This window comes from Alligator mississippiensis, chromosome 2 (genome assembly GCF_030867095.1).
Source record: "Alligator mississippiensis isolate rAllMis1 chromosome 2, rAllMis1, whole genome shotgun sequence".
In the NCBI taxonomy this organism is placed as follows: domain Eukaryota; kingdom Metazoa; phylum Chordata; order Crocodylia; family Alligatoridae; genus Alligator; species Alligator mississippiensis.
The window spans coordinates 2,263,770-2,287,841 of record NC_081825.1 but is presented as its reverse complement, the minus strand read 5'-3'; the positions used below and the strand labels follow the sequence as shown (position 1 = coordinate 2,287,841).

General features: G+C 50.1%; 1 non-coding gene and 1 pseudogene across 1 annotated transcript; one reads left to right on the top strand and one right to left on the bottom strand.

Annotated features, from left to right (window-relative positions):
- Positions 1 to 2,148: 2,148 nt before the first annotated feature.
- Positions 2,149 to 2,225, top strand: TRNAT-AGU (transfer RNA threonine (anticodon AGU)). The gene has a single exon. It is a non-coding gene; the product is annotated as a tRNA-Thr (tRNA).
- Positions 2,226 to 10,050: 7,825 nt separating this feature from the next.
- On the bottom strand, positions 10,051 to 24,028 carry LOC106738679 (zinc finger protein 883-like; annotated as a pseudogene).
- Positions 24,029 to 24,072: the final 44 nt, after the last annotated feature.

The window sequence follows — 24,072 nt, the reverse complement described above, 5'->3', positions numbered from 1 at the left end:
CTTCCCCAAATACCCAATTGAAACTGTGTAACATTGTAACTGTCTTGTTTGTTTTTCCTTGCATGGCTATTACTACTAGTATCATCATAAGTTTCACCTGGCAATAAAATAATCACCTGGCAATAAAACAACTTTTATGGTCAAGCTGGTTGCCATACTCTCTCTGGACCTCATTTACTCTTCCTTCTCCTCAACCTCCTTCTCTTCAAACTCCCCATTTGCTCTGCAGCAACACTTCTTTTACCTAAGCCAAAGATCCCGGTAAAGCCCCAAAATCCTGTGGGGTCTGCTCATCAAGGGAATTACTACCAGGACATTTGTGACAAGAGATTGGGGGGTAGGGTGGAGGGGTTCTGAGGTCAGGGCCTTTGAGGGTGTCAGCCTGTAAATGCTGATGTACCCAGTTCACTCAGATGTGCCCTGCTGTTCAGATCTCAGGGCCATATGAAGGTGTCAGCTGGAAGTGCTGAGTAACCCAGCCTGACTCAGAAGTGCTCTGGTAATTTGTGTGTCTATGTGTCTGGTTGATTTGGTGGCTGGAGGAACCCAGCCCCATTGAAACTAAACCCTGCAATGTAGCTCCATTGGGGATGAGGACTTGCAGAAGGGAGATATAAGCTCTGTATAGAAATACAAATGACACAAGCAGTACAGTGACACCCTCAATTGGTGCTGTGAGTATGCTCTGCCCTTTTCTGTACCTGGAACTGCTGTTCCCTCTGTGGGCTCGAGTAAGGCTGTACCAATTAAGAGCTTCCAGGGCAGTGACAGAGCCAAAACCCTTCTTGGGGAGCTCTGTGTGGCGGAGTCCCTTCTAGAGGAGAAGAAGATGGGACCCCAGAAGGGGACAACAAAGGAAGCGGTGTGCTACCACTGTGGTAAGTTCAGTCATGTCTCCTGGGAATGCGGCATGGACCTGAGTGATTTAAGCCATGGGGCAGCACCAGTGCCTTGTTGAGAAACAACCCCAGGGAAGCAACAGAACTGATGTAGAGTGATGGGGTGAGGCATGTCATGAGTACCAAAAAGCTCAGGAACAGAGGCCTCCTAAAGCCCCGTTACAATGAATGCCCGTAATTGAAACACCATTCTCCTGGGTGGCGCTGGTCATCATGGGACCGCTGCCAAAGTCCCATGCTGGGCATCAATACATACTGGTCCTGGTGAACTATGCCACATGATTCCCAAAGACAGTACTGCTCAGGTTGATCACAGGACCACCCAGGACAGCCTGGGTGGTGAAAGAGTTATTAACATGGATTGCCAAATTTGGGATACCTCATGAGATCCTCACTGACCAGGGGACCAATTGTATGTCAGGAGTAATGAAGGCCCTGTGCAGCATGTTAGGCATTACCCACTTGAAGACATTCATGTACCACCCCCAGTCCAATGGGTTAGTGGAGAGGCTAAAGGGAATAATCAAGAGAATGCTTCGGAGTTGAGCCCAGGAAGACCCACACAAATGGGACACAGTGTTAACACCATTGTGTTAACACCATTGTGAACACCATTGTTGTTTGCACACACATAATCAGAGGTCAGGAAAACAGACCTTATGACGAGAGGCTGAGAGCCATGGGACTCTTCAGCCTTTAAAAGCTCAGGCCCAGGAGTGATCTGGTGGCCACCTACAAAATTATCAGAGGAACTCACCAGGATCTGGGGGAACAATTGTTCACCAGAGTGCCCCAAGGGATGATAAGGTCGAATGGTTATAAACTCCTGCAAGACTATTTCAGGCTGGACATAAGAAAGAACTTCTTTACTGTCTAAGCCCCCAAGGTCTGGAATAGACTGCCACTGGAAGTGGTTAAAGCACCTACTTTGAACACCTTCAAGAGAAAATTGGATGTTTATCTTGCTGGGATTCTATGACCCCAGCTGACTTCCTGCCCCTGGGGCAGGGGGCTGGACTCAATGTTCTTCCAAGGTCCCTTCCAGTCCTAATGTCTATGAAATCTATGAAAGAAATGTGAACCCCAGCCCCTGGGTTCTGGTCAGGTCTGTGAAGAACTAGCCTCAACTCCCACCTGCCTACACCCACCACCAACTTCTTTAGCCTGTGTTTAACACTTCTACCTTAATTCCCAAAGCAAAGACATGCCATTCACAGGAGTGGGGTGGAGAAGGACACTTACAGCATAAGGTGACTCTGTGGCTTAGTTGGTTAAAGCACCTGTCTAGTAAACAGGGAGTCCTGGGTTCAAATCCCAGCAGTGCCTGCTTACCTTTCACCACATTGCAGAGTTGTGATTGGGCTGAAAGAAATCTCATGAGGTTGAACAAGGGCAAGTGCAAGGTCCTGCACTGAAGACAGAGCAGCCCTATGGGCTGTTACTGGCTTGGGGCTGACTGGCTGGACAGCAACTCTGCAGAAAACCCTCCCAATCCTTCAGTTGCTCTAGTGGCCATTTATAAACTCACCGGGGTGACCAGCAGAAACTGGGTGAGGCTCTGTTCCCCCAGGCACCACCGGGGGTTACTAGGAGTAATGGCCACAAACTGATTGACAGCAGGGTCAGGTGTGATGTCAGGAGACATTACTTTATGTTTAGGGCTGCCAGGCTCTGGAACGGACTCCCAAGGGAGGTGGTGCTCTCAACCTACCTTGGGGATCTTCAAGAGAAGCCTAGATAGCTATTTGGCTGGGGTGTTATGATCCCAGCAATTGTTCCTGCCTGGGGCAGGGGGTTGGACTTGATGATCTGTTTAGGTTCCTTCCAACCTGAAGCATTATGAAACGATGAGCCTGTGAGTACAGAAGGTGCCTAATCCTCCAATTTGTCTAGGTTACTCTAAACCCTAACCCTACCCTTTAGCATATCTCCTATTCCCCCAGCTTGGTTTAATCTGGAAACTTGCTGAGGGATCACTTTGTGCCATGCATGGATATGAAACTGGTCCAAAGACTGGCCCAAAGATTGACCCCTCGGACACTACACTTTATACCAGCTGCCAACTAGACATCAATCCATTGATTACTACCCTCTAAGCCTGGTGCTCCAGCCAGTTTTCTATCCACCTTACAGTCCATTCATCCAGCCCGTTCTTCCTTAGTTTGCCTGCGAGAATGTTGTGGGAGACCGTATAAAAGCCTTGCTAAAATCAAGGTACACCACATCCACTGGCCTTCCCACATCCACAGAGCCAGTCATCTCATCATAGAAGGCAGTCAGGTTGGTCAGGCATGACTGGCACTTGGTGAATCCACACTGAATGCTCCTAATCACCTTCTTCTCCTCCAAGTGCTTAGAAATGGATTCTTTGAGGATCTGTTTCATGGGACTGAGGTGAGGCCAACCCATCTGTAGTTCCCTGGATCCTGCTCTTTCCCTTTCTTAAGTATGGGCATCATGTTGGCCCTTTTCTAATCATCCAGGACCTCTCCTGATCCCCATGAGTTTTCAGAGATGATGGTCATTGGCTCTACCATTGCATCAGCTAACTCCCTCAGCACCTTCAGGTGCATCCTGAACATGTGCTTGAATATGTCCGACTTTTCTAAATAGTCCCTAAGGGGACATGTACACGCCATGATATTTGCCCTTTCAGGTACTGCAACTGCATGTCTGTTTGCACAAGTGGGATTTCCTGTCATTTTGAAAGTGTTTTCAGCATGTTAAAGTAAAACTGCTCAGACATAAGTTAGTTTGGTTTGCCGCGAGTTAAAGCATTGCAGCTATGGATTCGTTGCATGCAAACACAAAGGTGCTCAAAGATGTCTAATTACCCTCTTTTTCTACCAGGAAGCACTGCGCTATTTCTTTATTTGAGGCCTTTGTCCACTAGATGCTGCTTTTGATTGCTGCTACTATTTTTCGTTTTACTCCTCCTCATCCCATCTCCCTGTCCTGTACCAAATAAGAACAAGTAAAGAATAAAAAGTAGAATAGAAATAGATATATAGATATACATATGTAGTGATAGATAGTATCAATAGTAGTGTTTAAATAGTGTATAAAGTATAAAAAAATAGATAGTGTATAAATATTAGTTTATAAATAGTGTAGGTGAAGGGAAGGAAAATCTAAACTAGTTTTTTTCTACTTTTGGACTACTGTGCAATTTTAATCTTTTTTAAATAATGGATTTTTTTATGAGAAAAAAAATCCTGAAACAGACCAACATGTTAATGTTGAAATAAAGTTTTGAAATTCATACAGTTCCTTCCGGATGTGCCTTTTTTTCTTTCATAGGCAAATTGGTATGGGAGACCATACAGTAAAGGGGTGGGTGGGAGAGGTTCTGACTGCAGCTTGTGGGGTTGGGGGAATTTTGGGAGAGATGAGATTAGTGGTTTAAATCTGCCCCCTATTGTAATTCAGTACAATTACCATCTTTAATTTTCCCAGAGCCTGATGAAGGGGGTTTGATCAAAAAAGCTTGCAGAAAAAGTGATTTTTTTTTTTTGTGATTTCCTAGTCGGTCTAGTAGGGAGGCTTTGCAAAGTGCTTGGGGGATGGTGGGGATGGGAGATGCAGTGCCTGTGGTACCCCCGATGCCAACGCCCAGGGAATGTGGCAAGCCAGACTTGTGAGGGGGTAGGCAGCCCCTTCGGGTATCTTTGAATGATAGAGTGCTTCCCCCAAACCTGAATGCCCCATGCAAAAATCGCCCAGCAAAGCAACAGAACTGTTCCAAAACACTTGTCAGGAGGCAACCCCTTTGGGTGGCTTTGCAAAGTGCTTGAGTGATGAGGGGGATGGGAGGTGCAATGCCTGTGTCATGCAGGAAGCAAATTTATGCCCAAGTCAGCGTAAGTCTCCATAGTTAATGTGCAGTACAGGTCTTCATGTGTAGAGATGCGCCCACACTGAGCAGTAATTTTTGGAACCTCATTCCCCAACCCAGAGCCAGACATAGAGGGGAACAAGGTGGGAACAAGAAATTTGCTTTTCTCTTGTCTTTTCTGAATGGAGGCTCAGAGCACAGAGAAGAGGGTGCCCAGCCCAGCTCTACCCTCACACTGCACCAAGGACCAGGTAATGCTGGCCAAAGTCAACCTGTAAGTGCCGCAGCCATGGGACATTCCCTGCCCCCTGGGAGCTCACAGAATCTGCCTCTGCATGCTGCCCCTGCACTGGGCCACACCTGTGCAGCCAGGACCACTCACATTCACCCACATCTTCCCCTGACTTCTGTGCATTTGGGCTGAATCCAGGCGGTCAACCGCACACCTGACCCAAAGGCAGCTCAGCCCTAGCCGGCCAGCGCTGTTCGCACTTGAAAGAGCTGATGTGAATCAGTTTGGGAGATCCTCTGGAAATCTTCATGCTGCCGTGACAGTCGTTCCCAAATAGCAAGACATGCAACCGTGGGTATGAAGTGTAGCAAAACAAACTGCGATGAAATCTCAGGGAAAAAGTCTTTTTTAATGTCAGAGCAGCAGGATAACAGGACCAGCTGCCCCAGGGAGCTACAAACCCTGCTTCCCTGGAGGTTTCCAAACAGAGGTTGGATGGGGGCTGTGTACACTGGCTTAGGAAGAGTGTCCTGCTGCCTCCATGCAGACGCCTGGATTAGATGCTTGAGGTCTCTTCCAACCTTGTAACTTCACGGTGCAGTGGATAAAAATGCCATCTGCCGAGTCCTGCCACAATATGCAGGAGAGCCCAGGATTTTTTTGTGATCACTTTTCTTGAACCAGCTGGTAGTTGGCTGGGGCAGGAAGCAAGCTTTTGGGCACAAAGACCTGCGCTCTTAGTCTGAGAACCCAGCTAACCCAGTGCACTTGTTGCAAACAAAACCAACAGCCTCCAGTGTTGTTTGGACAGGAAAGTCTCTGACAAGGGCAGGGAGGTGGTTCTCCTTGCTCCATTCCACACTGGAGACTATCCAGGTCTGTACCCCACACTTCCAGAAGGACGTGGATAAATTGGGAAGAGCCCAGCACAGAGCAACGAAAATGATCAGGGCGTGGGAGGCAAGACTGATGAGCATAGGCTGGAAGAGCTGGGGGGACTGAGTCTGGAGAGAAGAAAACTGAGTGGGGATTTGATCACAGTCTACAAAACCCTGCAGAGCGCTGGCAGAGAGGCTGGAGATGGGCTTTTCTCTGTGGCCACAGGGGACAGGACTAGAAGCAATGGTCTCGAGCTGCTGCAGGGGAAATGGAGGCCGGAGATGAAGGAGGAACACTGTGACTTTGAGCAGCACTAAGCACTGGAACAAACCCCTAGAAACATGGGGGAGTCTCCATCCCTGGCAGGTCCCAAAAGAAGGTTGCACAGCCTTGTCTGGGATGGTGTAGTGAGACCTGGTCCTACCTTGAGCAGAGGGCTGATCTACATGGCCATGTGAGGACCCTTCCAGCCTGACTTTCCAATAGTCCTTTGATCTTAAGCACCTGGGTAGATTCTCCCAGTTCCTGATGTGACCCAGCAGAAGTTAGTGGAAGTCTTGTCAGCCTCTGCCGCTATAACACATGGACGATGCATTTCCTTAACTCTGCCTCTAGTGACATATGTGCACGTGATGTAACCCAGATACCTCTACCAGGGTAACTGGACGCTTCTGTCCACATTCCTTCCCAACATCTCCATCTCTAAAGACCAGATACTGGACTCTTTGGTTCACTCTGCCATTCTCAAAAGTTTTCCTGTTCTCCTCAAATCCCTCTGCAGATCAGACGCCCATCACTGTGATAAAAAGTGGGTTAGGTACGGGGCCTAGTGAAAACCTGTTTTCATTTCCAGATGATTTCTAATGCGGAGGCTTGTTCTGGCTTGTGCACAGGGTTGAGGTACTTAAGTTTCAAGAGGTCAGTTTGCTTTTCTCATGCTTTCTTTTTCCTCTGTTCTCCCCAGAGAATTTCCGTAGGGAAGTGCTCAAATGCTTTTTGTAGCAAAATGAAGACCATATAGACCATTTCTACATTACGGAATTTCATATACTGTGAAATGTGCATCTTTCTGCCTACTTTTAGAATCATAGAAATGAAGGTCTGGAAAGGACCCTGAAAGATCCTCAGGTGCAACCCCCCTGCGTATTGGTTTCTCTGATAACTGAAGCATCACACTGGTGACTCATATTCATTTTATGGTCAATAATGATTCCCAGGTCCCTTTTGGATGTGGTGCTAGCTAGTGTAGCACCACCAAGCCTGTAAGTTTGTTGTGGATTTTTCCTCCCCAGATGGAGCACTTTACATTTCTCGGTGTTGAACAGCATCTGGTTTTGGTCTGCCCATCTCTAACTACTCTGTCTAGGTCTTCCTGAATTGTCACCCTACCGTGAGGCATGGCCGCACTTCCTCACAGCTTAGTGTCATTGGCAAACTTTGCCAGTGTGCTTTTCACCCCCACATCCAGATTATTGATGAAGATGTTGAAAAGCACTGGTTCAAGTACTGAACCCCGAACCTTTCCACCAGGTCAACCCAGATCCATCTGCTAGTACTTTCTGTGTCCAAAGCCACAGCCAGTTTCCCACCCATCTGACTACTGAATTGTTGAGCCTATAGTCCCCTAGTTTTACCTTGAGAGTCTCATAGGACACCAAGTCAAAGGCCTTCCTAAAGTCCAAGTAAATGACCTCGACCTCCTTTTCCTTACCCAGGTGGTGAGTAACCTGGTCATAGGAGATGAGGTTAGTTAGACATGAGCTACCCATGAGAAAAGTACGCTTGCTGTCATTCAAAAATTTGCCTTCTATTAGCTTATCGCATATGGGCTCCTTGAGAAAAAATTCAAGGATTATTCCTGGGATTGAGGTCAGGCTGACTGGCCTGTAGTTTTCATAGATTTCATAGACATTAGGGCTGGAAGGGACCTCAGAAGATCATCGAGTTCAGCCCCCTGCCCAAAGGAGAGGTAGTTCCCTGGGTCCTCTCTCTGAAGTGACACCATAATAGCTCAAAATGAAGTCTTACTCTTGTATATTGTGTGGGGTGTGGAGAGATATGGGTGGATGGGTATGGGGTTTATGGGGGGTGTGGGTGTGCATATGGATGTGTATGTGAGGTGCAGGGGGAAACTCTGGGGGCATGTGTGGATTCATAGATTCATAGATGCTAGGGTTGGAAGGGACCTCAATAGATCATCGAGTCCGACCCCCTAAATAGGCAGGAGAGTTCTGGGTCTAGATGAACCCAGCTAGATGCCCATCTAACCTCCTCTTGAAGACCCCCAGGGTAGGGGAGAGCACCACCTCCCTTGGGAGCCCGTTCCAGACCTTGGCCACTCAAACTCTGAAGAAGTTCTTCCTAATGTCCAGTCTAAATCTGCTCTCTGCTAGCTTGTGGCCATTATTTCTTGTAACCCCTGGGGGCGCCTTGGTGAATAAAACATCACCAATTCCCTTCTGTGCCCCCATGATGAACTTATGGACAGCCACAAGGTCGCCTCTCAACCTTCTCTTGCGGAGGCTGAAGGGGTGCAGGTGCCCCATTCTCTCCTCATAGGGCTTGGCCTGCAAGTGGATGCGAGTGTGTGGGTGGGTATGGGGGTTTGGGTGAGTGTGTATGGGGTTTGTGGGGGGTTTTGGGGTGTGTGGAACAGGAGGGTGGCTGGGGGTGTGCATGTGTGTATGTTGTGGGGTGTGTGCATGTAGCAGTGAGTAGGGTTCCCCCAGGAGGTGTGTGGGGGTGTGTGTGTGAGGGGGGAAAAGTGGTCCCTTCCCTTCACTGCCACTGGGCAGTTCTTGATGCAGCCACCTGGAGCCTGCACCACACCAGACTGCCCTGCATCTCCATTGCTGCTGCCTCTGGGCTGCCCTGAAGCTGCACTACATTGTCACCATTGCTGCACTGGGCAGCCCAGAGGTGGTGGTGATGTGGTGTAGACACAGGGAAATCCTGTGTGGGCTCAGAGCGGCTACACCAGGAAGTGTTGGCAGTGGCGAGGGGGAGAAGCCACTTTTATTCTGTGCTGAGCAGCAGTTTCTGTCCAGTGCTGCCATTGCTCAGCCCAGATGGGCGAGCCTGGAGCAGATGCGATGCGTGCTGGTCCCCACCACTACCGCGGGGCTGGGGCAACCAGAGTTAATGCTCTTCTAGACTCAGTCCTGGCCAAAGGAGATGACCTGATGATTGACTTAAACTTAGAGAGTAGCCTGGGTGAAAGCAACCATGAAACCATCATGTTCACTGCCCGGCACAAGGCAGACAAATTGGACAGCTGGATTGAAGCTCTGGAATTCAACAATGCAAATTTCAACAAGCTCTGGTCACTAGTGGGGGAAGTGCTGCAGGACCAGGGACTGAAGGCAAAAGGAGTGCATGAAGAGAGGTTGTTCCTTAAGGATACAATCCTTGAAGCACAAAGGAAGTCATTTCCCATGCAGAGGAAACATAGCAGAAGGGCTGGGAAGCTTTTACCATTATCCCATTACATAGTCCTTGTATTTCACAGGCAACTTCATCACATATCCAGTCTTAGTTTGCATGGTGTCTTCAGGTGTCTCTGGGGGTACTGGTGGATTCTCTGAAATGTAACAAAACTCTTGCTCTTGGTGGTCTGGTTTTACTTCAGATGTTTGTTCTGCTGCCTTATTTTGAGGTGCATCCACATGGTCTGCTGGTACTGATGAGTAATCCATTCTTAAGTGTCTTCTGTACCTCCTGTAGATGTGACCGTAGGGAGTTTTTACCACATAGGACTGCGGTTCATTCCTTTATGCCATAATTTGAAAGATGCTGAAATGGCTGCTCTCATAATGGAAGCAAGTATTATTCAGGATGCAAGACAGGAAGAAATAGGGATGAGTGGGAGCCCTATATGGCACAAAGCTTCCAAATATCAAAAGCAATGGCTGAAAAGGACCAAATTATTTGAAGTAAAATGCAACAAAATTGGGGGCACTGACCTCCAGCCTCTTCCCCAAGCAGCACGAAGTCTGAGGGCTTGGGGAAGGCTCAGTGACCCCCAGAGTCCTTCTGGGCACCAAGAAAGGGTTGAAGAGGCAGTCCCACCAAAATCACTCACAAACATCCATGTAGCTTCCTTTGCCTAGCAAGTTTAATAATGAAATACAGATGAGAGCTCAATGATCAAAAGTATAGTACAGCCTATCCAACAAGTGATGACGATGTATGGAACATAGACAAGGTTCTTTGGGCAACGTGAGATCTTTTATTAGACCAGTTAAATCATTGGAAAAATGGTTCCTTACAATCTTTCAGGAACAACCACCCTGCTTCAGTTATAGGATGAGAATACTGGTGTTTGGGGACTCTCTTGGGTGGAACAGAAACTTAAGCTAAAATGCAAAACGCAGGTCTGTGAAAATGCCCCCCTCACCCTCTTTGTTTCCCTCTGATGGACTCTTTGATGTGTCCACATCCTTTCTGTGGTGGGGGGCCTACAACTGGACACAGGACTCCAGATGTGGCCTCCCCAGTGCAGAATAGAGAAGAATCACTTCCCTTGCCCTACTGCCAACACTCCTACCAGTGTAGCCCAGCATGCCCTTAGCCTTCTTGGCAACGAAGGCACACTGCTGGCTCAGTCACCTTAGAGCCCACTTTAACTCTCTGGCCCTTTTCTGCAGGATGGGTTATTAGCCTCTTGGAGTGGCTCCTACAGGACACTCATGGAGCCAAATGGCTTTGGCACGAGGATGGAAGCCTTAGTATTCCCGAGAGATTACAACATGCTGCATTTCACCCAGAGGATGCCTTCATTCTTTCCCCACCCTTCCACAGAAGAGGAAGGACCTGTTACAGGCTGCATGCACCTCCTTTACACCTATTATTGCATTTCACAGCTGTAAGAGTACATAGAGACCAACCTCAGGGGTATCGTGTTAAGTTGTGGGGCTTGATTACCAAGGAACCTGCTATAGAGAATGGCATGCAGGAAAGGAGGGCGGGTGGGGCGGGGGGGGGGGCAGCTGACACCTGGTGGTGCTGAGTTCTGATGAGGGGCTGAGAAGAAAAAAAACCTGCCAAACTGGGCTCATGGGGTGGCAGTAGCAGTTTCTTGCAGACCTCGATGGGTATGTGCAGGCCTGGAAGAAGGGGTGATGCAGTGGGGAGGAAAGGCATGGTCAGGGTGGAGGGCAGAGAATGCTTCCCCAGCAATAAATGTCTTCCTTCCTGCAACTCTAGAGCCTCACATACAAGAACCCTGGGGCTAGCAGGGTAGTTGAACAAAGACAGTCCCTGCATGTCATTTGGAGCCAACTGTCTTGGGGAAGGCACCTATTGTGAAGACAATTCTTCTCCCCCTGGGAGTATTGACTGCTTTTAGAGAATGATGGGGATGGCACAGGCTCCAAGGCTGATGCAAAGATCATCTCCTCACAGGTTCCCCCAGTATCCAGGCTGGCCTCTGCCTGAGGTGTCTCCTTTTAACCCTTCACCCTCAAACCTGGGAGGCCAGCTTCTGTGTCCTTTGGGTTTTGCAGTGCCCTAGAAAGGCTGAACAAAGGAGGAACTGTTGTTGCAGTCCACAGGCATGAGACTGCTTCCTTGGATGCAGACACTGGTGCTGAGCTGGTATACATCCCCAAAACCTTCCTGTATTACTGACAGAATTATAGACACTCCCAGATATGGATGCACTAGTTTTTAATCTGTGTCAATAAGCTGTTGCCGGGACAGTTGGGAGAATTGGGTGAAGATCTTCCCACAGTCTGAGCACTGATGTGGCTTCTAACCAGTGTGGGTAAGCTGGTGCTAGGCCAGGTTAGAGGATCAGTTGAAGCTTTTCCCACACTCCGAGAACCGATATGGTTTCTTTGTTGTGTGAACAATGCAGTGTCTGGTGAGGTCGGAGGACCAAATGAAGCTCTTCCCACACTCTGAGCACTGATGTGGTTTCTCCCCTGCGTGGATACGCTGATGCTGAGCCAGGCTGGAGGAGTGAGTGAAGCTCTTTCCACACTCTGAGCACTGATGTGGCTTCTCTCCTGTGTGGATCCGATAGTGTTGAGCCAGGGTGGAGGACCGAATGAAGCTCTTCCCACAGTCTGAGCATTGATATGGCTTCTTCCCTGTGTGGGTATGCTGGTGCTGAGCCAGGCCTGAGGGGTGAGTGAAACTCTTACCACACTCTGAGCACTGATATGGTTTCTCCCCTGTGTGGATACGCTGGTGCTGAGCCAGCTGGGAGGACTGAGTGAATCTCTTCCCACACACTGAGCACTGATATGGTTTCTCCCCTGTGTGGATACGCTGGTGCTGAGCCAGGCTGGAGGAGAGAGTGAATCTCTTCCCACACTCCAAGCACTGATATGGTTTCTCCCCTGTGTGGATACGCTGGTGCTAAGCCAGCTGGGAGGACTGAGTGAATCTCTTCCCACACACTGAGCACTGATATGGTTTCTCCCCCGTGTGGATACGCTGATGCAGAGCCAGGCTGTAGGACACACTGAAGCTCTTCCCACACTCTGAGCACTGATATGGCTTCTCCCCTGTATGGATACGCTGGTGCTTAATCAGATGGGAGGACTGAGTGAAGCTCTTCCCACCTTGTGAGCACTGATGTGGTTTCTCTCCTGTGTGAATACGCCGGTGCTTAGCCAGATGGGAGGACTGAGAGAAGTTCTTCCCACACTCTGAACACTGATGTAGCTTCTCCTTTGTGTGCATGCACAAGTGGCTCACCAGTTTGGAGAGCTGCCTGAATCTCTTCCCACACTTGGTGCAGTGGTGCTGCACACACTCGTGCTGGGACAGGTCTTGAAAGCAGATGAAGTTCTTCCTGCACTCAGTGCAGTGGTGTGTCTTCCTCTCTAGGGGGATGCACCGGTCCTGAGACAGGGAGAAAAAAAGGGTGAAGGGCTTGCCACAGCTGTGCCTGACACTTCCCCCTCTGCACATGTAGGTGCTTGACCAGGTCTGTGGGGCACACAAAGCTCTTCCCCAATTTGGTGAAGCGGTGTGGTAGCTCTCCAGAATGGTTCTGGCAGTGAACAACCAGGGCATAGAGGCAGGTGAAGCTCTTCCCACACTTGGTGCATACATGGGACTTCTCCCCAGTGCTTGTGAAGAGCTAGGACTGATGGGCACTTAAATGTTTTCCTGACTGTAAGGTAGGGGTGAGCTCTGCCCCTGTGCTTGGCAATGAGCTCCTGCTTCCCTCTGAGGCCCTCCCCACAGCTTTTGCTTGCATGCAGTGCATTTTTATAGGGGCTCTCTGGTCTCTCACCTCCACAAATTCTTCCCTGCACCCAAGGCTTTCCAGGTTCTGGCCCTTCTCCACCCTCACGCCCAACTGGAGATGGTACCTGGTTCATCACTACATTCTCCTTCTGCGTTTGGGGCCTCCCCTGACTACTGTGCCATTGCTCCTTCTCAGGTCTCAGGGAGTCCATCCCTGAGGAAGTCTGTGCTGGCTCCAGGTCTGCAGACCCTTCCACAGGAGGCTGCTCCTCAGCTCTGCTCAGTAGGCAGGCACCTCCTGCATGGGGGAGAGAAACTCCAAATTAGACCCTACCCCCCTGGCAAAGGGCAAACATTGCTATCCCTTCTGTTGGGATGGGCCTCAGAGCAGGCCTGGACCTTGGCATTGTGTTCCCTCTAGAAAACATGGTCTTCCTGTCGAAAGCTGAATTGCTGGGGGTGAGGGAGGGACAGGTCCCAGTTCTGGGCTAAGGTTCCTGACTTGGTAGCATTTACTCCTTGCTTGCTCTGGCTAATGAGTAACATGGTTCATAAGCAATTAGGTCATTGTCTCCCTAGTCGTTAGGCGCTGAATGAAGTCGGTGTCTAAAATATAGGACTGGTGCCTTAGACAGCAGCCGTTTGACTTCCTTAAAGGCTTCCATTGCTTGCTCGGACCATCTTAAATACCTGGGCTTACCCTTTGGCATGTCTGTGAGGGGTTCCACGTTCTGGAAAAATCCCTGACAAATTTCCTATAACAGTTTGCAAAACCTAGGAATGACCTAAGTTGTCGTAAAGTCTTTGGTACCTTATAGTGCCTTATAGCCTCTACTTTGTCTGCCAGTGGTCTTACCTGTCCCTGTACTACCTGGAAACCCAGATACTTGGCCTCCTTCTGCCCCAAGCTACACTTCTTTGGATTAGCTGTCAAGCCTGTCTTTCCGAGTTCTTACAAAACAACCTGTATATGTTGATAATGTTGTTCCCAGTTGAGCAAAAAGATTATAATATCATCACTATAAGATGATGATGATGATCTTGGTGTGGGACTAACTTCTTATCCATTAAATGTTGGAAAGATGCTACCACTCCATGGAGACTGAATGGCATACACTTAAATTGAAATAACCCCCATGGTGACGCGAAGGCAGTCTTCTTTTTATCTATAGCATTCATGGGTATTTTCCAGTAACCTTTTGTGAAATCAAATGTAAAAAAATATACTTGGCCTGGCTTATCTTTTCTAGCATTTCTTCCACTGGAGGCATGGGGGATGCATCAAAAGTTGTCACCTTGTTCACCATTCTAAAATCTACACATACCCAGATAGTCCTGTCTGACTTTGGGACTATCACTAGATGACTCCTACATAGACTTTGTGACTCTTCTATAATATCTGCCTCCAACATCTGTGTGATTTCTTGTTTCACTATTCTCCATAAGTCTTGCAGCAGCTGTCTCCAATGATCTCTTACAATACAACCCTCAGTTGTCCTGATGCTGTGCACCACACTCTTGGCTGTACTCGGTTTTTCACTAAATACATCTGGGAATTTGGATATCAAGTTTTCTCACTCTTCCCTCTGTCCAGGGGTCTGTTTTTCCATTATTTGGGGTTCTCCTGTCACAAATTCTAATATCCTAGGGTCTCCTACATCGTCTAGGTCTCCTACGTCTCCTTGCATCAGCCACGCTTCCCTGTCATTCCACTTTTTCAGCATGTTAATGTGATAATTTTGCTTCCTCCTTATGGGGCTCATCCTCTGTACCTCATAATTTACTGGCCCTAGCCTTTTAGTCACTTGAAAAGGTCACTGCCACAGTGACAACAATTTGTGACTTATTGAGAAGCAAAACCAAGACCCAATCTCCCTCTTTCAAATCTCTGTCTTTGGCGTGTGTGTCATAGCCAACAGAGGTAAAAACAAGATTAAGTCCCAGGTTCTCCTCTGCCACTTCTTGAACACTCTCCAAACACTCCCGAAAATCTCGCACAAACTGTGGTTGTCTCCCTTCACATTGTGGTCCCTCTGACCACCCCTGACTGATAATATTAAGCAACCCTCCTTGGTTTGTGTCCATAAACTAATTTGAAGGAAGTGCACCCTGTGGATGCCTGGAGAGCCTCTCTGACTGTAAACAATAATGGAAGTTGTTAGGGTGACAGGATTTGGGTCTGGGGAAGCACTGGATTTGCAGCTGAATAAAAAGGCTTTTTCCTGTGTCTCAGCAAAAGCTGCTGGTCACAATGCAAAATAATATATTAAAAATAACCTTGCAAATGCTTAGGCAAGAAGTTTTCTAACAAGGTTGTAGTGTTAGAGCCCATTGTGTAAGGAGAACAAGATGCAGCTCACCAGCTATGGTCAGGAGATAAAGCAGAAGCAAGGCCTTGGAGATGAAGAAGGAATCAGTAAGAAACCAGAAAGAACCAGCAAGTGACCGAAAGAAGCAGAAGTCAAAGTCTTACGCATGCACTCTTAGGAGAGGCATGTAAATTAAGAAAATGCATAAACAATTCCATGCTAATGGAGTAAACAGAGGCAGAGCTTGAAATGGGAGGAGAAATGGGTGGAACAGAAGGAGGAAAATAGGTGGAACATATGTTAATATGTATGAACCAATGTGTACAAAATGTGAAAAGAACTAATGTTCAGTGCAGGTCCCCAGTTTGTTGGTTTTTTAAGACCTTGCCCGAAGCTGTCTGCATTCTGAATAAAGCTGTTGTGAGCAATGTGTACTGGTGTTTCCTCCCTGCTTGCTCTGGCTCATGAGTAACAGGATCCATGAGGAATTGGATCTTCATCTCCCTAGTCGTTGGGCACTGCATGGAGTCAGGGTCTAACAGAGGTATCATCGACTCCCATTTCCTTGGGTCACCCTGAATGCATGCCATTAACATTCCCTTCAAAGTTCTGTTGAACCTTTCTACTAGTCCATCCATTTGTGGGTGGTACGCAGAGGTCTTGAGCTGTTTTATCATAAAATATGCCCTCATAATACCCCTGACATAAACGTCTTTCTTTGGCCTGTTAGAATCTTCTCTGGGATCCCCACCCTTGAGACCCACTTTATCAGTTCCTCTCCTACTTTCGGTGTCATAATATTCTTCAGGGTATCGCGTCTGGAAACCTCGTAGGGTAATCTACCACCACTAGTGCATAATGATATCCTACATTACTCCTTGGGAATGGTCCTGCGATATCCAGGGCTATTCTTTCAAACAGGCGCACTGACTGTGGCATGGATACTAAAGGTACTTTCGTGGGTTTATAACCTGATTGCTTCTGACACTCCAGGCATTCCCTACAGTACCTTTCCATGATCTTATAAAGGCCTAGCCCAAAAACCCTTTGTTTTAACCAGGCTTCTGTTTTATCTTGGCCCAAATTACCCCGCATTGGTAATGCATGAGAAATCGTTAACAACAGCACTCAGTACTGCCTAGGCACCAGGATTTGTGCTACTTCCTCTCCTTCCCTGCCTTTATCTATCCAGTAAAGGATCCCTCTTCTTGCCTCGAAATGGGGTGTCCTTTCCACCAGCTCAGGTCAGAGTACCTCCTCCTCCCTCTTGGCTAGGCTTTCTTCGAAAATGTTTCGGAACAGCTGCTCTTGTTTTTCATGTTCTCTGAAATGGCCCTCCCCTATATTTTCTAGATCTATTCCTTCTTCCTCTCCTGCATTCGGCCCTTGCTCTGGAAGTTTTACTCCCTCTAATGCCCTTTCCACTCGTTTCACATAATCGCGGGTTTTTAGCTCTGCCATTGCTTTAGTCACTACTTCTTGCAAGTATGGCCACTCTGTCCCCAGTAGCATGGGGCAGGGCAGAGACTCAGCTAATCCTACCACAATTTCTTCCATTTGGTTTAACACGGTCAGTCTTAAACTCTTCTTCTGATATGTGTATGAGGCCCCATGTATACAGACCATATTTATGGGTGTTACTAATTCTCCTATGGAAAGTGACACCAGTTCAGACCTTAATATGGTTTGTGGGCATCTTGTATTAATGATAGCAGGTACTATTATATCCCCTATTTTTACTTCGACTATAGGTTTGGCCTTGTGCCATGGTTCTCTGTTTTTCCCAAAAACTGCAGTCCATCTGCTCTTCATGGGAAAACTCATGGGCCCCTTCACTTCCTACTTTCTTATTGCAATCTCTCGCTATGTGGCCTTTTCCCTCACACCTAGAACAAATCACTTGAGTCCCAACTTCTCATTTCCCTATTGCTTATTCTTCCTCCTTTACTCCTCTATCCCTTGTTACAGTTTTCAGGTCTTTCTAGTGTCCCAGCCTTCCCCATTCTTTCCTGTGTTAGCTTTGCTAACATCCTAGGCTGCCTGGTGAGGCAGAGGTGGCAACAAAGAGCAGAAGCAGGGAAGCCACGTGCGAGCTTCAGGCAGATGCATAAGAAAGCACCAGCAGCGAGAGAGGGAGGGGCAGCTTTTACTCCATGCTGAGCAGCAGTTTCTCTCCCATGCCACCACTGCTGAGCCTGGGCTCCAGCACTGCCAGGCTTGCCACTACAGGCTGAACAGCAGCAGTGGCTGCATCGGGAAGAAAATGTTGCTTGTTGTGAAAGAAAAACAGCATCTCCCTCTCGCCGCCACCAGGCAGTTTTTGGTTCAGCTGCCAGAGCCTGCACTGCACCAGGCTGCCCTGCGGCTCCATCCCTGCTGCCTCTGGGCTGACCTGTGCGGCAGCAGTGACAGTGCAGAGCAGTCGCAGGGCAGCCCAGAGGCAGAAGTGCCCGAGGCACAGGGGAGCTTGGTATGTTGCAGGCAGCTGTACCAAAAACTGCCCAGCAGCGGCGAAGGGGAGGGTCTGCTTTTCCTCCTGGCAACGAGCAACAGTTTATGCCCTGCTGCTGCTGGTGCTGCTCAGACTGGAAGGGGCTGCAAACGCTGGTCCTGCTGCTATCATCAGGGTGGGCGCAGCAGCCAGAAGGAGCTACTGTACCCATGCTGCATGCCCAGGGGTAGTTGAATGCGTTAAGGCTGGGTGGAGCAGGCTGTTGCTGGGTGGGCATAGGGCCTGACCAGCTAAGTTGGGCTCATGCAGGGGCTCCCATGTACACCCCACATACCCTTAAACTCTCCCACAGAAACCCCATAATCTCACCCTTGCCCAATCATACACCCCACACCCTCCCCTAGACCCCCGTAACACTTACACCTACAAGTCTCTGGGGGAAGTCCCATTCACTGCTACATGCACATACCACACACACACCACTCATCCCCCACAAACCCCATCCTACCCACACATCCCCACAAACCACCCATACCCACCCACCCACATCCACACATCCCCAACTCCCTCCCCCACACCCCATATACACACATCCAGATACACACCCACAGCCCCCCACAAACCCCGTACCCACTCATCAGTAATCCTTAGGGGTGCACTGATAAGAGATTTTGCGGACTCCCCTTGCTACATGCATCGAGGGATGGCGTGGGGTCAGGGAGGAGGGCATGTGCCAGCAGATCCATAGTCAGCATTCTGCAATGGCAGCACAAGGCAGGCCTCCAGTTTCCAGGTAACCCTGGCACACTGGGCATACAGCTTTACTGACAGCAGTCAGGTCTGGGGGAACAGCCACAACTCACTTGGCAGCAGGTCCTCCCATCTTGAGATTTCCCCACAGTCCTCATCATCACAGACCCAGAGCTCCACCTGTCCTCGCTGGATGCTGCTGATTAAGTCGGGTGTGGGACCTCGATATCCTGTTTGGGCAGTAGTTAAAGAGCATTTGTGACTGGGTACTGGATGCAGAATGCAACTGGGATTTGGGGAATGGACCCAATGAACTCAAGGTGTCTACTAGGGCCTTGATGGACAAGGGAGGATGGATGTTTAAGATGAAAGAGAGGGCCCTACAGGGAGAAACCTTCAAGAGATAACAGTCCTTGTCACCCAGGTGGATCAGGAATGGTCATAGGAAACAAAGCACAAATGACTCATAATTTAGAAAGGACATTACACTGACAGAGTCACCAGGGACAGGTAAGGAGATTTATGATCCATGCATCTTTATTTCTGAACACGGATAACAACATATGTCTAAGTTTGACTACAGATAGGCACAGGAGGGACACCAGCTCACCAACAGTTGGCACCGAGCTAGTGAAGGGACACGTGAAAGTTTAAGTTAGCAGGCCCAGATGATCTCCATCCAAAGGTGCTGAAAGAATTGGCCAGTGTAATAAATAAACTAAGGGGCTGTGATGTAGATGATTGCATGGTCAGGTGCGTAGTAAATCGACTTATGGGACGCACCCAGAGAGTGGCAGTGGATGAGTCGGTATTGACCTGGAAAGATGTGGGCAGTGCAGTCCCCCAAGGTTTGGTCCTTGGGCCAGTGCTGTTCAATATCTTTGTCAGTGACTTGGATGAGGGCTTGGAGAGCACTCTCTCCAAATTCATGGACAACACCAAATTATGGGGCAAAGTAAACACACACTGGTTGGCAGGGAATGGATTCAGGGGGATTTGGACAGGTTGGAAAAGTGGGCAGAACAGAATACGATAAAGGTTAACAAAGATAAATGGAAGTTACTGCACTTAGGGGAAAGGAATTTCCAACACACCTACAGACAGGGAGATGACTTTGTAAGCAACACAGCAGCAGAAAGGGATCTCAAAGTCATAGCTTACTCCAGAATGAACATGTGTCCTCCATGTGATGAAGTGATCAATAAAGCTAACTGCACTCTATCATGCACTGGCATGTGCATCACAAACAGGTTTAGAGAGGTGATACTTCCCCTCTATGCGGCACTGGTCAGGCCACAGTTGGAGTATGGCATCCAGTTCTGGGTGCTGAACTTCAAGAGGAGTGTGAATAACCTTCAGAGGGTCCAGAGGAGGGCCACTTGTAAAGTTAGGGGCCTGTAGGGAAGGTCCTATGAGGAGAGGTCAACGGACCTAGATCTCTTCAGCCGCTGTAAGAGAAGGCTGAGAGTGGATCTAGTGGCTGTCCACAAATTCGTTGGAGGAGGGTAGTAAGGAATAGGGGATGCTCTGTTTAACAGGGCACCCCTTGAAGTAACTAGAAACAATGGCCAAAAACTGATGGAGAGCAGATTAAGGCTAGACATCAGGACGAAATTATTTATGGTAAGGGTTGCCAAAATCTGGAATGGGCTCCAAGGGATGTGTGCTCTCCCCTACTTTGGACAACTTTAGGAGAAAACTGGACAAGCACCTGGCTGTGGTTGTCTGACCCCGACATTCTTTCCTGCCCAGGGCAAGGGCTCGGACTTGACGATCTACTGAGATCCCTTCCAATTCCCAAAAACTATGAAATCTATGAAGTAAAAGGGAGCAAAAACAAAGTGTTCGCTGTTTTCAACATACCAAAAAGAAGATATTGGACATACATACGGATGCATAACGTTTATCTTACCAATGTAATTCCAGGAGAAGAAGTGAAAATGAGCTTAGTGAAGGGACTCATGGCAGTGAAAATCATACATGACAAGTGACTGACACTGAGACTGTTTTCTGGGAGAGAGTAATTCATCATCACCAGGGACAGAATAAGATGATTTCATAATAACTGTAGCTGCAACTCAGCAATCATCCCATCCACTGGGAGGATCATCCCAGGAGGGGCGATGAGTGCACAGGTTGGCAAGCACTGCAGGGTTGAACACCAAGTTTCTGGGAGTCGTGCGTATGGACAAAAGAAGGCCGAAAGAGACATTTCACAGCATGTGAAAGACCATAATACAGAAATGGTCTAGATGGTCTTTGCCGAGTGGGACAAAACATTGAAGCACTTTCCTAAGAGAAACCTCTGGGGGAAAGGGAGGGGAAAGAAAGCATCAGAAAAGGAAACTCACCTAGTAAAAGCTCAGTACCTCAAACCAGAGCTTGGAAGCACCCCTTGCCAGACAACCTGGGTTACACAACGTGCACACGTGTCGCTAGAGGAGCAGTTGAGGAAATGCATCATCCCCCTCTTGTAGCAGCAGAGGTTGATAAGACTTTCTATTAACTTCTGCTGGGTCATAATGGCAGGAGAAAGGGGATTTAGATCTCACAGAACAGAGCACGCTAGGATTGTTAAATGTGTCTGGAGAGGACTCGCTAGGTCAGACAGGGAGGAAATCAGAATCCTCCCCCAAGGAACAGCTCTTAGCGCATTCGTGTACAATGACCTGGAGATGATGTGAACATGCTGAGAAGGCAAAGAGAGATCATGTTGCCAAGAAACTGCTGCATGTGGAAGAACCAGGAGTCACAAGAACGGGGAAGGCACAGGTGAAGGCGGCTGGAGCAAATGAAGGAGGAGATCTCAGTCTGAAATGTGAGGGAGGCCTGACCACTGACAGGGCAGTGGGGAGGAAGGGGATTTAAACCTCCAGCCAACAGTTCATGAGGATGAGACTGTTGGAACAGGGAGATGACTACAAAACTGCACAGTTCACATATCTCCGGGGGAAGCAAGACCCAGAGCTTTACCCAGGGAAACGAGGGCTTGGTAATTCTTCAGCATCTGGTCCCGGTAAAGCACCTTGTCTTCATCGTCCAGCAGCTCCCACTCCTTCCGTGTGAAATACACCGCCACGTCCTCGAACACCTCCCGGAGCTGCAGGCACAAGCGTTGCACCATCAGTGTCTCCTGCGCCAGCTGCTTCCGGCCCCCACAGCCCGGTTTGCAATCACTGGGTACTACCACAAATTGCAATCTTAGCCACGACAGGTAAGGGGACACAACTCCCCAGTCTTCAGCAGGCATGGGACATGGATGCAGCCACGGATACAGGAGTTCAGGTGCTGGCTTTAGCCCAGCTCATCGCAATCTATTTGCTCGGTTCTTTGAGGCAGCCTGGGCAGCATGTTTAGAGGACGGGAGCCCCAGATCCACACACTGTAACCCGGCCTGCCCGCGCCAGCACCCCTGGCATCTGCACGCTTGAGGGAGCTCCTGCTAATGTAGCTAGGGCTGCAGCCTTCGTGCTCTTCAGGTTTCTCTGCTCCCCAAGTTCTTTAAAGCACCCTGGGCTCCTCCTGCGCTCTGCCCCACCTGTACTCCCCACCACAAGTGAACTGGGTGCCCTGCTCACCTCCGAGCTCTCCTCCTGCTTTGGAGGCCTGCCCTGCCCCTTCTGCACTTGGCCTGGCTCAGGGGTCAGGGACCTCCTCTCCTCCAGGCTCCCTGCGCACGTCCTCTGCAGCTCCAGGATCACCGGCCCCTCCTCAGCAGGCTGCTGCTCAGCTCTCTGCAGGGTCCCAGCACCTGCGGGTGGGGAAGGGAGGGCACACGTGAGCCCTGGTGCTGCTGGCACGGGGAAAGCCCTGCGAGTCTCCTGCGCTGGCCTGGGACTGAGGAGACTGAGGCTTCAGTGTGTGGAAGAGGGGGGAGAAAGAAGACTCAGAATCCCGCAGCTGTTGCTAACACACCTCCACAGGCATGAGGCTGGAGATGAGCCCCGGTAACTCTGTCCCAGCGTGGGAAGGTGATCGCAGCACCACGACAGAGCCTGCAGGGACATCGCTCCTGGGGAAAGCAGCTCGAGCGATGCTGGGACCGTATCAGATCCACATGCTAAGGGCAGGGGAGGGGAAACACAAGGTCAGTCTGCTCCTGGGCTGTGAAATGATTGCAGGGGCACCAGGAGCACAAGAACCGCTGATCTGTGGAGCACTGACCCACCACCATGTTGTGGAAGGGAGATTTCTGCACTGAGGGACGGTGCTCACGCTGCTGGAGAGTGGAGACCCACCGCCGCCTCCCTGCCCCTGGGATTGAGCCTCATCTGGGCCACCAGCCTGAGCAGCTTTCGTCTGCTGACAGCTCCCAGGTCTGCTCTGGTTCAGGGGAGTCTGCAGCAGCACACAGGCCTGGGTTAGCTGCACCTGAACCAGGCAGGTGTCATCTCCCCGTCACGTGCACCAGCCCTGTATTCGGCACAGAGCTCATGGGGGCATGAGGAAGGGGCTGTGAACACTGACAGCTGGGATGCGAAGTACATAATAGCTGTAATCATGGCAGCACGTAATTGTCCTAGCATGATGTGGCCTCTGTGTGCTGGGTGCTGCACCCGTGCAGGGAGAAAGATCAGGGTCCTGAGTCCAGGAGCTGCCCACACCCAGGGATCAGGTCTGTCCCGACCCAGCCATGCGGTTATGAACACTACAGCCCTGTCACTGTCAGAGGCAGACACCTGCGCGTCTCCCCCAGGCTGCAGGACAGTCACTCAGGCATCCCTATATCCATCATGGACATCACCTGGCTCCTGTGGGGGCTCCTCTATGGGGACGCGAGGTGGCTTGCCCTGAGGCCCCAGGATTTCCATCTGTCCTGACTCGTCCAGAGGCCTGTCCACAAGATGGGCCTTGGGCTGCTCTGGGCAGGGATCACCAGGGCCCTGCAGTGCCCCCGGGGGGCTTCATCTCATTGGAGGGCCCCTCCTCGACCTTCACCCTCACTGCGACCTGGGGACGAGGAAGACATGTCAGTGCTGAGCCGGGATGTGGGAGCGATGGGGCTGGGAGGGGACGCTGTGCCAGCACATGGAGGTGCAACAGTCTCACCTGCAGCGTCTCATCCTCCCCCTGACCCGGCTGAAACCCCTCGGCCAGGGCCACGGCCTCAGCGCAGGTCTTCACACCACGACCCCGCGCCCGGCTCCGCATCTCATCCCCGGGGCAGGATGGCAGGCACTGCTCCAGCACCACCAGCTCCAGCACCTGCTCCTTGCTGCGGCGCTGGGGCTCCAGCCAGAGCACACGCAGCTCCCGCAGGCAGGCAGGCAGGCGGCTGCAAACCTCCCGCGGCCCCGCGGCTTCCCCGTAGCCCAGGCCCCGCAAACGGGGCCCCAGGTGTCTGGGCCGGGCAGGTCGTGCCCCGCTGCGAGCTGGGGGGGCTCCGCGGGGAGCCCGGCCGGCTCCTCCTGCAGCGCCTGCTCTCCTGCCGCCGCGGTGCCGGGGGCTGCGGGGAAGGAGACAGCGCAGGTGTCACCGCGGAGGGGAGACCACCGCCCCCCGCCCCGCCCCGC